Source organism: Lissotriton helveticus, chromosome 1_1 (assembly GCF_964261635.1).
Source record: "Lissotriton helveticus chromosome 1_1, aLisHel1.1, whole genome shotgun sequence".
Classification (NCBI taxonomy): domain Eukaryota; kingdom Metazoa; phylum Chordata; class Amphibia; order Caudata; family Salamandridae; genus Lissotriton; species Lissotriton helveticus.
The window spans coordinates 1,880,214,151-1,880,227,544 of NC_136057.1; the positions used below are offsets into that span (position 1 = coordinate 1,880,214,151).

At 45.9% G+C, this 13,394-nt stretch overlaps 1 protein-coding gene across 11 annotated transcripts in view; it reads left to right on the forward strand.

Annotated features, from left to right (window-relative positions):
• RALGPS2 (Ral GEF with PH domain and SH3 binding motif 2) overlaps positions 1 to 13,394 on the forward strand; it is an 890,309-nt gene that overhangs the window by 419,944 nt on the left and 456,971 nt on the right. The gene's annotated exons all lie outside the window — the stretch shown is intronic.

Sequence of the window (13,394 nt, forward strand, 5' to 3'; positions counted from 1 at the left end):
CTGTTCAGCATGGCGGAAAGTCACTGAATAAAGCACTATGATGCAGCTAGCGCAGGTCACGTCATCATAGCATTTTTTTGTGTTCGGAGGGACAGGATAATAAACTCAACATGGGGAACGTTGGCTTAACATCCTATGATTCTGGGCTTTCAGTAACTTTCAGCCTTGCTGAACAGCAGATGTGCTACTAGACAACATGGCTAAAAGACAATCACATTGACAAGTCCAACAGCTCGGGCATTGCAGAGATCATTTGGCTTTGCCAATGCTTGTTATTCGTTTTTCTTAGCTGCTTTGTTTTCATCTTCTCATAGGCCTGGCAGCCTTCACTGCTACTCTCCGGTGTTTAGTGTTAATATTAGTTTACAGTAGTCTACTTGCACACATGGAGGGGGTGGAATGTGGCTTCATGCTGCTTGTGCACATATTAATAGGTCCAGTCTTGCTCTGTCTCACCATTAACATTATGGGGTTATTATAACCTGGTCTTGTCAACTCCTAGCTACTTAAAGCCCCGTCCTATACACCTGTTTTCATCTGCGGTAGGCTCTGGAGTTAGTATAGGAGAGTCTAGTCGTGCAAGCGTACAATACATGAGAGAAGCAGAGTGTCCATAACAGTGATTTTTTTGTATTTTTAGGTCGAGCGTCAGCGAAAGACCTTTTGTGGCCCGTATTTGGGAATGTAGACACGAGAGGGTGCACAAACGCAGATTTGACCTCGTGGGCGCGCACGGCGCCGTGCCCCTCTCGTGCCTCATATTCCCATGCAAGCAGCAAACGCACTCACACAGCCACACTCACGCATGCGCACATACACAGCCACACGCATACACAGGCACACACACACACTGCACACACACACACACGCACCCCCCGTCGCCGCCGCACCTACACACACACACTATCGCACCTACACACACACACAGAGACCCCCGCACACACACCAGCGCACCTACACGCACGAACACATACAGAGACCCCCGCCGCCACCGCACACATACACAGACACACAAGCGCACCCCCCTCCCCCCTACAACTAAGCCCCACTTACCGCCATTCTGGACTTCTACAGCCTCCGCGGGGCTCTCCCTCGGGCATGGGAGCCCCGCTCTCAGGCACTCCGTGGGCGCGTGCGCGGGACTTCCGAAGACGGAAGTCCCGCCCAAAGGAACTGGCTCTTCTGTACGGCACTGACGCTTCGGATACAGGAATTATGGCTGTGAATGAGGCTGCTTTAACCTGCGTACGCTTCGGAAATAGGAGCGCCTGCGAGCAAGGAAGCCTGCTCTTCTCAAGCCGCCCTCTTCTTTTCTGTGAACAAAACTCACGGGCATAGAGTCCATGGACTCAGTTTTCCCCAGAAGACGTTTTGCCCCTGGCGTGCAAATGTTGTGACCCGCGGTCTGTATTCTGTAGCCACGTGGGTCTCAGTTTATAATTCCGGACATGCTTGGTGTCTTGTTTTTTTTGCTGTCCTGCTCCCGGCTACTCCTTTGCTATCCATTTTATTTTCACGGCTGTCAAAACCCAAATAGACTGAGTCCCGGTCACGTTCCTGGGGCTTCATTCTTGCGGCCGCGGAGGTCAGCGAGGCTGCTGGAGTGCTCGAGCTGACCGAGAAACCCTAACCAAGTGAGCCGCCCCATGCAGCCCGCAGTGCATTGCTGTGTCAGTGTTCCCCCGACCAGCCTTTGGAGCGGCAGGGCATCTGGCGTGCCTCGGTGAGTACCCCGGAGAGCGGTGTGGGTGAAGGAGGCCTTGGTGGGTTATTCAGGGCAGCAGGGGGATGCAGGGTGAAGCTATGGATCTGTTGTGCAGTGTTTGGGCTATTGCAGTGCTGGGATCGCAGTAAATTAATCTAACTCCTGTCGTTGTATGTTACTGCAAACAAAAATCATTATTTGGTGTGTAATCTGCAGATTTTAACAACGAAAATTGTTTCTAACTCAAACACTGCAACACGTCCTGCGGTGCGTGCAGTGGAAGGCTTTTGTGTGGTTGATCTCTTTCCTTTGCTTACTGCTGTTTTTAGGTAATAAACTTGTACTAATGAGGTAAAAAGTTTTGCTTAGACCGTGTTAATCAGTGTAAAAACGACAAAGTAAGGAAATTATACTGTCACGAAATGTAGCGCTTTACACAGTGTAATTTGCTTTTTTTTGCCTCACAATTTTGCCATCTCTGCTGCGTAATTTGCGCTTCCCCTATTAGTAATTCCAGACACTGTTAGAAGAGCCGACAAGTTGCCTTCTCAGTCACTCCGCCATGCTGCTGTCAGTCATCCTTTTAACGCTTGTGCTGTCATTGTTGTTTAACTTTGTGGTGTTGCTGGGCTGATGCGAACAGGTTGTCTCATTCTGATCCTTATCAGTACCACGCACTCCGACTACACGGCTTCTGTTCTTCAGTCTTGTTTTCTCATTCTGTCAGTTTTATCCTAATTTTCTCCATATTTCTTACTCTTGTCCTCTTTCTCGTGCGCTTTCCTTTTCCCTGTGTATCTCTTTCGCTCCCTCCGTTTCGCTCTCTACTGTCCCCTTTTTCGGACTATTTCATTCTTTCTACATTTTTGTTTCAACTTTATTCCTCGTTTTGTCTGACTTTCTCTCCCTCCCCTCCTGTTTTCAGCAGTTTTAATATTTAAATAAACACAACACCAATAGTTGTCTTTAGTCTCAACTCTGACCAATTTTTACCGAACCGGTGACTCGCATGCATTAGTAGCGAAGGACGACGCAATGCCCTCTTCCCAGTGCCTAGAACCTGTAACATAGACTACATCTCTTCCCTCTTCAACCTACATCTTATTGCCGTGGCGCGCCTTTATTTTCATTGCAACCTACTCCTTTCAGTCTGTATTTTTTGTGATAAGGCCACCAGAATTTCTAATTGCCTCAATAGCTAGTCTGTCCCTGCTCAATTTTACGGAGCTTTACTGTCGCCTACGATGATGATTACAGAACGCATGTTGAAAGTGTGTCTCAGCCTTTGCTTATTTCAGCACTTGGCAACAAAATCCTAAAGCCTGAAAGTGAAAGCAAGTGGCTTCGGCACATCAGCTCTCCACAACATCACTCAGCGCCACCACAGCATCAATCTGTGCAACCATTCAACAACAACTGATTCAAATATGTTCTCTCAATGTTTCAAGCTTTATTACAAATGTCACAAAAAAGATGTTAATATTTCACTGCTGTTCTAGGATTTTCGTCCCAATAAAATACACTAAACATAATCTTCAGAAAAGTTATTTACAAAAGTTTAAGCTATTATAAATTACAATACCTTTTATTTAAGTATTAATTATTAAAAAATGTTAAGTCATTGTTATTTGTAATATCAATACATCTAAGACGTAAATACAACACATATTGCATAACAAATGCTATAGGTGTCACATTTGCGAAAGTTAAAACTATTGGCATTGTAAATGACAGCCATTAATTTCACTATTTTCAAAACCAACACATAAATAAAATAATTTACAATACCAATAGCTCAAACTTTCCTAATGCGAGACCTATTGCATTGCTAATGCTTGTTTATATTTACTTTCTAAGTGCAGCATTCACTCAAGAAACAAAAGAAATTAAAAAAAAAAGTTTTCAGTTTCCAGCAGAACTGCATAAAATTAGAAAAACCGTGAAGGTCTGAGGGAAGAACTTTTTGCAACTGAGCACTCAAAACCATAAAGTAAATTTCACCGCTTGTAATACGTTTTTAACATGGTGTAAAAAGGAGGGGCTGGGTTAGAAATGTAGGCAATAGGAATTCACCAGGTTGAAAAAGTGTTGACCAGTACAATGGCAAGCAAGGTACACCAAGCACAGCACTTTAAATTGAATACGTTGATCGACAGGAAGCCACTGTAATCTTTGTCTGGCCACTGACTAGTCTGACCATTACATTTTGAAGTTACTGCAGTTCATTTAGAGTTTTGTGCGAGTACAGATCAATGGAATTATAGTGGTCAACGCCTGATGGCACACACTGTGACTTGTAACAATGGAGGTAGAAATGTAGGCACATTACGAAACCGGGTTCAATTTAAAACTGCCAGCTTTTCACACATTTTGCACCAGGGCATCGAAGGTTTCAGTCAAACACCATTTATATTGGGTGGGATTTCCCCTAGAAGTTCCCTACATTTGTACCCCTTGCATTGAATGATGCCCAAGTTTGTAACTAAAACCATAGAATGTGGCCGTGTTGAACCTTTCCAGACTGCAAATGGATGATCCACAGAGGACAGCATGACTTCCACCAAGATCTCCTTTTTTGCCCCTGATGTGCCTTAGTAAATTGGTAGTCACTTAGTCCTGGTGGCACAAAAGTAGCCACCCAGGTGACTGATGTTATTCTGGTCATTTTGGTCAAACGTCTGAGTAGTAGTGTGTTGTAAGCCTAAGATAACCTGTCAAACCCGAACAACCTCACCAGCTTTCCTAAAGGCAGACCTCAGAGGTTAAACAACAGAGAGCAAACTTAACCCAGGGGCACCCCAGTGATAAGCCAGTCACCCTTGGTCTAAATTGAAGAAGGGACACTACCTATGACCTGCCTGAAAGGAAAAATTTTAACCAATCCAGAGCTGGGATGCCAGGCCCGATGCCACTAACAGTCAACCAGGATCTTATGATCAGTTGCATCAAAGGCAGCAGAAGGATCCAACATCAAGAGGCCCCCATGATATCCTTCATCCTTATAGTAACTAGTCTAGGACTACAGCTGTAACTCATTTGTTCTGGGCAGTGGACAGAATCCTACCTGTGCTTGCACCAACAGACCGTGTTTCATGATGGTTAGTCAGCCATGTGGCTAAGTCTCTTCATCACCTTTTCCGGCAACAATGTGACTGGATGATCTTTTATTTATGATCGAGGGATCCAAGCCTGGCTTCTTAAGAAGTGGATGAACGCTTCAACTTTTCTACTGGGGAGCCGAGTGCCAGAGGCTTAAGACCCATCGATTACATGACAGATCCTTGCTTCATCTGCCAGAGCTAGCACCAAGATATGAACAATGCGGCCCTGTTGATGTCCTCCAGCTGAATATGAAGGAGAGTGGGGCAGCCGTAATCTGGCCCATGTATGTAATGAATATGCGTTGGTTTCACCACTTCAAATGGGTTTGAGAAACTACTTAACATCAAGCGTTGCTACCTAAAGCGCTTTCTGTGCATGCAGGCCCATTCTCGTCATTTGCGTAATGAATTCAAAGTACTGTGTTTCGTTCCTTAGAGTATAAAATGGAATTTTACAGCACAATATCCCTTTTTACGCAAGACTTTCATCACAGAACTGATGCATGGAATATTTAAATAAATATGACCCAAGTGGGATGGTGACAGAGCAATCTCTGCCTGCCAGACCAGAAAATGCCCTGTGTTCCAACTCTCTCATTATAATATCTAAAAACTCTTGGTTCCTTGACGCTCAGGTGATTAGTACGCTTTAGAAAATCATATTTTCATTTAATTCCTCTCCCTTTCAATCACAGCATGTAATCAACACCACTTCCCAGTTGTTAAACCCGATCCACTCAGTGCACAGTCAGATGTGGTAACATCTTAAAAGAATCAGAGAGATTCTCACAGGGACCCCTCTCTCTGCATCAAGAGCCAACTACAACCATGGCACCTCAACTTTTTGCAATGTGATTCTGTATTTTGATACAGTGACACTGTTTGCTGTTAGCAAGTGCCATACAAAGCCCAAAGCTGTTTGCAGTATGCATTTTAATAGTCCTGTCATCGGTTTTTGAGATTACAGCGATGGACCATATTCAGAGAAACCTAATGCTGATGACCACTATTGTATTTATTTGCGTGGCCGTCCTGACCTCCATTTTGGAGGTGCATTCTGTCACAGCCCTGAAAGAACAAGCATTGATAAAGCTAATGGCTCACACCTTTGTGATCTATTGGCTTTGGCAATTGTTTTTAGTCACGCTGCACGGCATCCATGATGCTGTGTAGCATTGCTAAAGTTTAAAAGAAAAACGACACTAACTGTCATGCTGTTTTGTAGATATTTGTCAACAAAATAAAGAGGGCGCTTTTTTCTTTATTTTTAGTTACTGATCCGAGTTAGAATGCGAACTAAAAAGAAACACACTAAAACGTATTTTCTTTTCTTTTTACTTAAAGGAGATGCGAAAAAACGATGGGGTAGTGTGAGGGGTAATGCCGAAGTACATGGGAGGGGCCACAGAAGCAATGGGCGGTAGCGCTGGAGGGGATACGAAAGCGAAGGTGAAGGGTGGGACCAAAAGCTACACAGGGTTAAGGGAAAGCAACACAGAGGGCATGAGTGGGTGGAAGCAATGGGGAGAAGTGCAAGGTAAATGCAAGAAAGGAGGAGAGCAGTGAAGAGCAAACTGACAACAGCAGCAGAGGGAGAGACATACACGAGGTAGACAGCTCAAACATACACACCCCAGTGGAATGCCCCACACAAGAAAAAAAAGTAGTGCTTGAAAAGAAAGCAATGGAAGCAACAATACCAACCACTCAAACAGATTGTAAAGAGGCAATGCTCCTGTGGGAAGAATAAAAACAAGATTGACAAGCTGGGACACAAATGGGAAGCAGGCGAATGAAAATGACAAAGAAAGCCAACCAATGGAAGCAATGAGCGGGTTCTAAGCCCCTCTATGTTCTTAGTAAGCCACAATTTACCTTGTAACAGACAGCGTATGTATTTTCTAGAAGATTCGACCTAAAAATGGTCTCCTTCCCAGGCCTCGAGAAATCCATTTGCTCACTCGCTATGGCAAGTCCGATTTGATCAGACCTACTGGCTCAGTCTGGTGAGCTGGTAAAGAGCAGGTGTTCTGTCCATTCCGAAAGTGAATGAGCACACAATTGCGGAGCACACAATTTTAATAGCTTGTAAATGAACATTACAAATGTTTCAGAATACATTTCAGTAGTTTGGAAAGCCCTTTTTGTAATTCTGAAGGGCGATGGAAAGAAAGACTTTAATTTGATCAAAACGAATCGGAATAAGTTGCTTGGTAATGTGCAAATGATAAATATTTGCTGAAATCCAATTTCGGCACATTGTTTGTACCTATATAATTTTATCAGTAAAGCTGCATGAAAATTTGTGGCCATTTCAATTGAAAACTTTGTAAATAACAGTGTGCTACCAAATCATGCTTTAGTAATATATTTATTAAAAGTGAGTTTTTAACCCCTACCGCGCTACCGCGTTTTCCCGCTGTGCGCTGAAAATAAAAAAATGGCTTGTTTATGGCCAGCTCATCATCCGCGTAGCGCAGGTAACGCCCATGACGAGCTGGCTTTGTCAACAGCACTGAAGGGGTTAAATATGAACTAGAAACATTCCTGCCCCCACCCTGATGATATTCCTATTAGTCAATTAAGAGGAAAGTTAGGACTCGTGTACCGTATATGTGGGCTATATTTTTATTATACAAGAGGTTTTTTTGTACAGCAGACATGCTAAACTCGCTTACTTGGTGAAATAAAATGTTTTCCTAGGAACACAGGAAGAGATTAGTTTATGGGTCAAGTGCATTAAATTTAGGTTGAGTAGATTATTCAAGTCACAAGACCTGCAGGTCTGGTAAAATGTTATATTTTTCGGGACCTGCTCCCTATGTACCTTCCCGTATGTATGCAGATTCTCCTCCCAAAATGAAATTTAGAGAGGCCTTTGTTTATATTTTTTGGGTGAACTGTTGAGTTTTTGAGAAGCCTTGCAGAATGGAACTTCTCCTAGAAAGATTTGTACACTTAGAGAGGGGTTTGAGCTGAATGTGTGGAGCAACAAGTTGCTGATGAAGAGGAGACCTAGAGCAGCAGTGGCGGAAGGAGACAACCTCCTTATATGCAAATGATGCCCTACTCTGAGTCACTGATCGCGCTGCGACCCTGGAACCCCTACTAAAGATAGTGGAGGCCTTTAGGGAATACTCTGGCTACAGGGTGAACGCGGGAGATGAGTACTGTGTAAAGCAGGATGATGGGACCAAAGGATCCGTGTCTCTGACTCAATACAAGTCTCTATGGTGGGCTTTAAGTACATAATTATCTTTGTGACACCAGACCCTGAGGGATTCTGGGAGTGAAAATTAGAACCTAAGATGGTGGCCTTACAGGGGGTTGCGGCCCTTTGAAGAAAGTTGCCCCTGAGGATTCAAGGCAGGGTGGCTATGCTCAAGATGATAACCCGCCCTAAGATGGTATATGTGATGAAAATACCCCCTTCCCAATACAAGAGCCCTTTTTTGTTCGAGTAGACAGGGAGATATGGCTCCTACTTTGGGAGGGTGAGCGCCCTAGGATGGTGCAGGGGACTCATTGCTGTTCAGTGTACAAAGGATGGATCACCCTCTCCCACTTTTGGGCATACCATGGGCTGGCCAGCTTCAAGTAATAAATGATTGAGCTCATGCCCTGAAGGATGACACCTGCGGTGTGCCTTGAGAGATGCTTCACTGAGAACCTCACTTGGTGGCACCTATTCTACAATGGCAGCTCTGATATACAGGGTCTGGCGCGAGCAGTGTTGATGGTCTGGGACAGAACTATGGTGCACATGGGATGGAAAGGAACGTGACCAAGACCACACGTCTGTGCGAAGGCGGCATGCAACGGTAAGTTGGGAAGCTTCAGGATTTTGCCTGCTGGGATCTGATTGGGATCTGATAGGTATCTGCACCTTTGGAGATGTGATTGAGGGAGGGAGGGTGAATTTCTCCAAGTATTAGCGGGAGGTTTACACCTAGCAGACATGCAATATTACAAGTATGCACAACTCAAACACACCCTGGTGGCTGAAACGGTGGGCTAGTTGGATCTTCCAAACATGTCCTTCCTTTACGGCATAACATATGAAATGAAATATGAAATACCAGCATTTGTAAAGCGCACAGCTTCCTCCTGGAAAGTCTTTCTGATGGCCCAATTGGACGGGGGCAGATTCACTCCCCGAGAGGTGTCTATAAGTGACCGGTTCCGATTGATCCATTTGAAAATTTTCCACAGAGTATGTCTAACTAGAGACAGACGCTAAAAAAGGTCCCCCCCGGGAACTTTTTTCCATACACTCAGAGTGCCGAGCATCTTTGCATGCTGGGGAAGCATTCTTGGAGACCCAGAGAGGACATTAGAGAAGTGATGCCGCTTAACCTGCACTTTATTCTCCTGGGAGATATTGACTTACCTTGCAGAAAACTGATCTTATTTTCCCTGTGTCTAGTAGTTGCAAAGAGAGATATAGTGCAGGTCTGGGGAGGTACAAAAACTGCCCAGTAAAGCCTAGGAATAAGAGGTATGAACATGTGCATGGAGGCAGAAAAGGAGGTGTACGGTGCCAAAGGGTGTCCTCAGAAGTTTAGAAAGATCTGGGATCAATGCCGGTCAGAAGATCCTCCGGCGACCCATGCTGAAGTCCTGGACGTGGATCCCACACACCCGGAGTCGGAAATTGGACATTAACATTGCCCCTACTCCCCATGTGCACCTCCACCCCTGCGGTAGCCCTTCTGGCTAACTTGGAAGTAATATCTATTTAGTACTCACAGTGGCAATATATTTTTTACCTGCTCTACACGTTTTGTTGTGTGTGTATAATGTAAAAACAACAATAACAAATTAAAACAAGCATTGAAAATGCAATAGGTCTCGCAATAGAAGAGTTTGACATTTTTTGTTTTGCAAATGGATGAGTGGCGTTGCGTGGATGAGTGGCGTTGCGTGGATGAGTGGCGTTGCGTGGATGAGTGGCGTTGCGTGGATGAGTGGCGTTGCGTGTGGCGTTGCGTGTGTGAGTGGCGTTGCGTGTGTGAGTGGCGTTGCGTGTGTGAGTGGCGTTGCGTGTGTGAGTGGCGTTGCGTGTGTGAGTGGCGTTGCGTGTGTGAGTGGCGTTGCGTGGATGAGTGGGGTTGGAATGCAATAGGTCTCGCATTAGAAAAGTTGTAGTTATTGGTCTTGTAAATGACATAATTTATTTATTTTTTCGTTGTTAAAATTGCTAAATTGATGGCTTTGTCATTTACAATGCCAATAGTTATAACTTTCGCGAATGTGACACCTATAGCATTTGGAATGCAACATGTTTTGTATTTACGTGACTTATATGGCAGCTCTGGTCGTTATGCTACATCTCTAGATAGTTTTATCTTTCGCAAATGTGACACCTATTGTAACACAATATGTGTCGTGAGGGGTTGAGGGTGAGTGAGGGTGAGGGTGAGTGAGGGTGAGGGGTTGAGGGTGAGGTGTTGAGGGTGAGGTGTTGAGGGTGAGGGGTTGAGGGTGAGGGTGTGAGGGGTTGAGGGTGAGGGTGAGTGAGGGGTTGAGGGTGAGGGTGAGTGAGGGTGAGGGTGAGGGTGAGGGGTTGAGGGTGAGTGAGGGTGAGTGAGAGTGAGGGTGAGTGAGGGGTTGAGGGTGAAGGGTTGAGGGTGGGTGAGGGTGAGGGGTTGAGGGTGAGTGAGGGTGAGGGGTTGAGGGTGAGTGAGGGTGAGGCGTTGAGGGTGAGTGAGGGTGAGGGTGGGTGAGGGTGAGAGGGTGAGGGGTTGAGGGTGAGTGAGGGTGAGGGGTTGAGGGTGAGTGAGGGTGAGGGGTTGAGGGTGAGTGAGGGTGAGGGGTTGAGGGTGAGTGAGGGTGAGGGGTTGAGGGTGAGGGTGGGTGAGGGGTTGAGGGTGAGTGAGGGTGAGTGAGGGTGAGTGAGGGGTTGAGGGTGAGTGAGGGTGAGGGGTTGAGGGTGAGGGTGAGGGTGAGTGAGGGTGAGGGGTTGAGGGTGAGTGAGGGTGAGGGGTTGAGGGTGGGTGAGGGTGAGGGGTTGAGGGTGAGTGAGGGGTTGAGGGTGAGTGAGGGTGAGGGGTTGAGGGTGAGGCTGAGGGGTTGAGGGTGAGTGAGGGGGTGAGGGGTTGAGGGTGAGTGAGGGTGAGTGAGAGTGAGGGTGAGTGAGGGGTTGAGGGTGAAGGGTTGAGGGTGGGTGAGGGTGAGGGGTTGAGGGTGAGTGAGGGGTTGAGGGTGAGTGAGGGTGAGGGGTTGAGGGTGAGTGAGGGTGAGGGTGAGTGAGGGTGAGTGAGTGTGAGGGGTTGAGGGTGGGTGAGGGTGAGTGAGGGTGAGGGGTTGAGGCTGAGGGGTTGAGGGTGAGTGAGGGTGAGGGGTTGAGGGTGAGGCTGAGGGGTTGAGGGTGAGTGAGAGTGAGGGTGAGTGAGGGGTTGAGGGTGAAGGGTTGAGGGTGGGTGAGGGTGAGGGGTTGAGGGTGAGTGAGGGTGAGGGGTTGAGGGTGAGTGAGGGTGGGTGAGGGTGAGTGAGGGTGAGGGTGAGTGAGGGTGAGTGAGGGTGGAGATTGTGGCCTTTAAACTGTGGTGGCTACGCTTTATTTAAATAGGCCTCGGAAGAACCCTTAAACACAAAATGCAAACATCAAATAAGAAACATTTTCATAATTGGGTTCAAATTAAACTACAGCGATACTAGTTATTTCAGAAAAAAAAACTTAGCTTTCTTGTAGCATCAATCATGAATCAAATGTATTATTGTCAAGCTCCAGTTTTGTTTTAACTTCTAAGGGTGAAGTAAGGATTTTTCAACAATAGGCCACCATGGAAATGGAAAATAATTTTTCTACATGGGTTACGATGTACCTTCGACACCTCGAGATGCTATGAAATGTAGCAAGAGACACACGGCATGCAAAAACAGAATGTAATTAACATTCGCTCCAAGCCATACAATCTTTCCTCGTGGAGAATGCCTGCACATGCAGCCCTTGCGTGCGTCCTATGCCTGAATTGGGAGTACCCTAGCAAAGCATCCTCTGGTACTGCCTTCCCCGACCTGTTTTTTTCTACCGAAGCAAAACAACAGCACGATGTCATCGCACTGCTGCCAAATGTAACAGAAACATTCCTACTGCAACCTTGAGCCAGATACGTCGGGGGATTCATGGCCGCATTCCAGAGACAGCTTGTAACTGTTTAACTGAAACCGGAGAACCCACGATTATGGAAAATAGCGCATTGGACAAATCGCATGCGCCCATCAAGCATCATCGTCAACGTGGACAAGGCGGCAGCCCTCCTTCACAACGTGCATGGAAGCTGGCATTGCAAATGCAAAATGTCCACATCAAAACACAAGCATATGACTTATGCTATCAAAAAAGGAAAGTGTTTGCATAACCACAACGCCAAATCTTTTTTATTCTAGGACACAGCAGACTCGATGTTGTCAATACCGTGATAAAACACTGGGCAAAAATGACAAAAATATACTACGCAACGTAAATTTTTAAAATATATTTGACACGTGTCAGTAAGAAATGAAGAAAGAAGGGGCCGAGCACCTTGGTAAAGTTCAGAACAGATAGCGTTATTTTTTTAATTAACAAAATGCAAATAATGTGGAGAGATTTCAAGTGATTCAGGAATGGGCGCCCGTGTAAAGAGAAAGTACGACCGGCCTGGGCAGTGATAGGGGAGGAGGGAGGAGAAATGCGAGTCACGGCAGCAGCAGCCTTTGATGTGCCTGCCGACCGGCCGTGAATAATTAGGGGGTGAGAAATGCGCTCGGAGGGCTGCCTTTGATGTGGTAACGCGAGGCAGGCAGGCAGGCGGCTGGTGGCATTGTGCACGCGCTTTTTAGGGCTTGCGCAAGCGCAATGACCTAAAAAGCACATGCACTACATGCAATCGCCAGTGAAATCGCCAGTGGTGGTTAACCTCTGTTTAAGCCGCAATAGAGCTTCGCCAGCTATGCGCTGAAGCGCATCAGCAGGCGGGCCCTAAAAAGGTGCCTAAGAAGTTTTTGCAGCAAGGGAGAGGTTGAATCTATCCTTTGTACACTGGTTTCTAGGTGGGTAGTTGCATTCTGCAGCAATTGTAGGTGAGGCCATAAAATCATATTCGATATGTTCCAAGTTATTTATGCAGCTCTTGTGCCACTTTAAGTCTGCTTCAAAATGCTGCCATGACAGGAGAAATCTATGGCATGAAGGGAATGTGATGGATATGATTTATTGTTATGTGCTCGGTCGCGCTTAATGCCGCCTAAAGTTCGTTTTAAAGTGCTGTATGAGATTTGTGTTTTTTTTAAAGCAGCATTATTTACTTGGCACTGGTGATGGTAAATGGATCAACGAGGATAGAATGGCTAACAGTGGTTAGACAAAATATCAGTTGTATTATTTCATTATGGCATTTCTCTCTGGTCGTGGTAGTTGATGATAAAAATGTAATTATAGCTAGGACATAACTGAATAGAGGAACACATACCTGCCAACTTGAAAAACAATACCCACCCCCCCGGCCCCACACCAACAGCAAGTGTCGTGGTCCTGGGGTGTTTTCACACCCCTAAATGGACATGGGCAGTTCAAAGCCTCGGAATACGTGCTGAAAAACCAC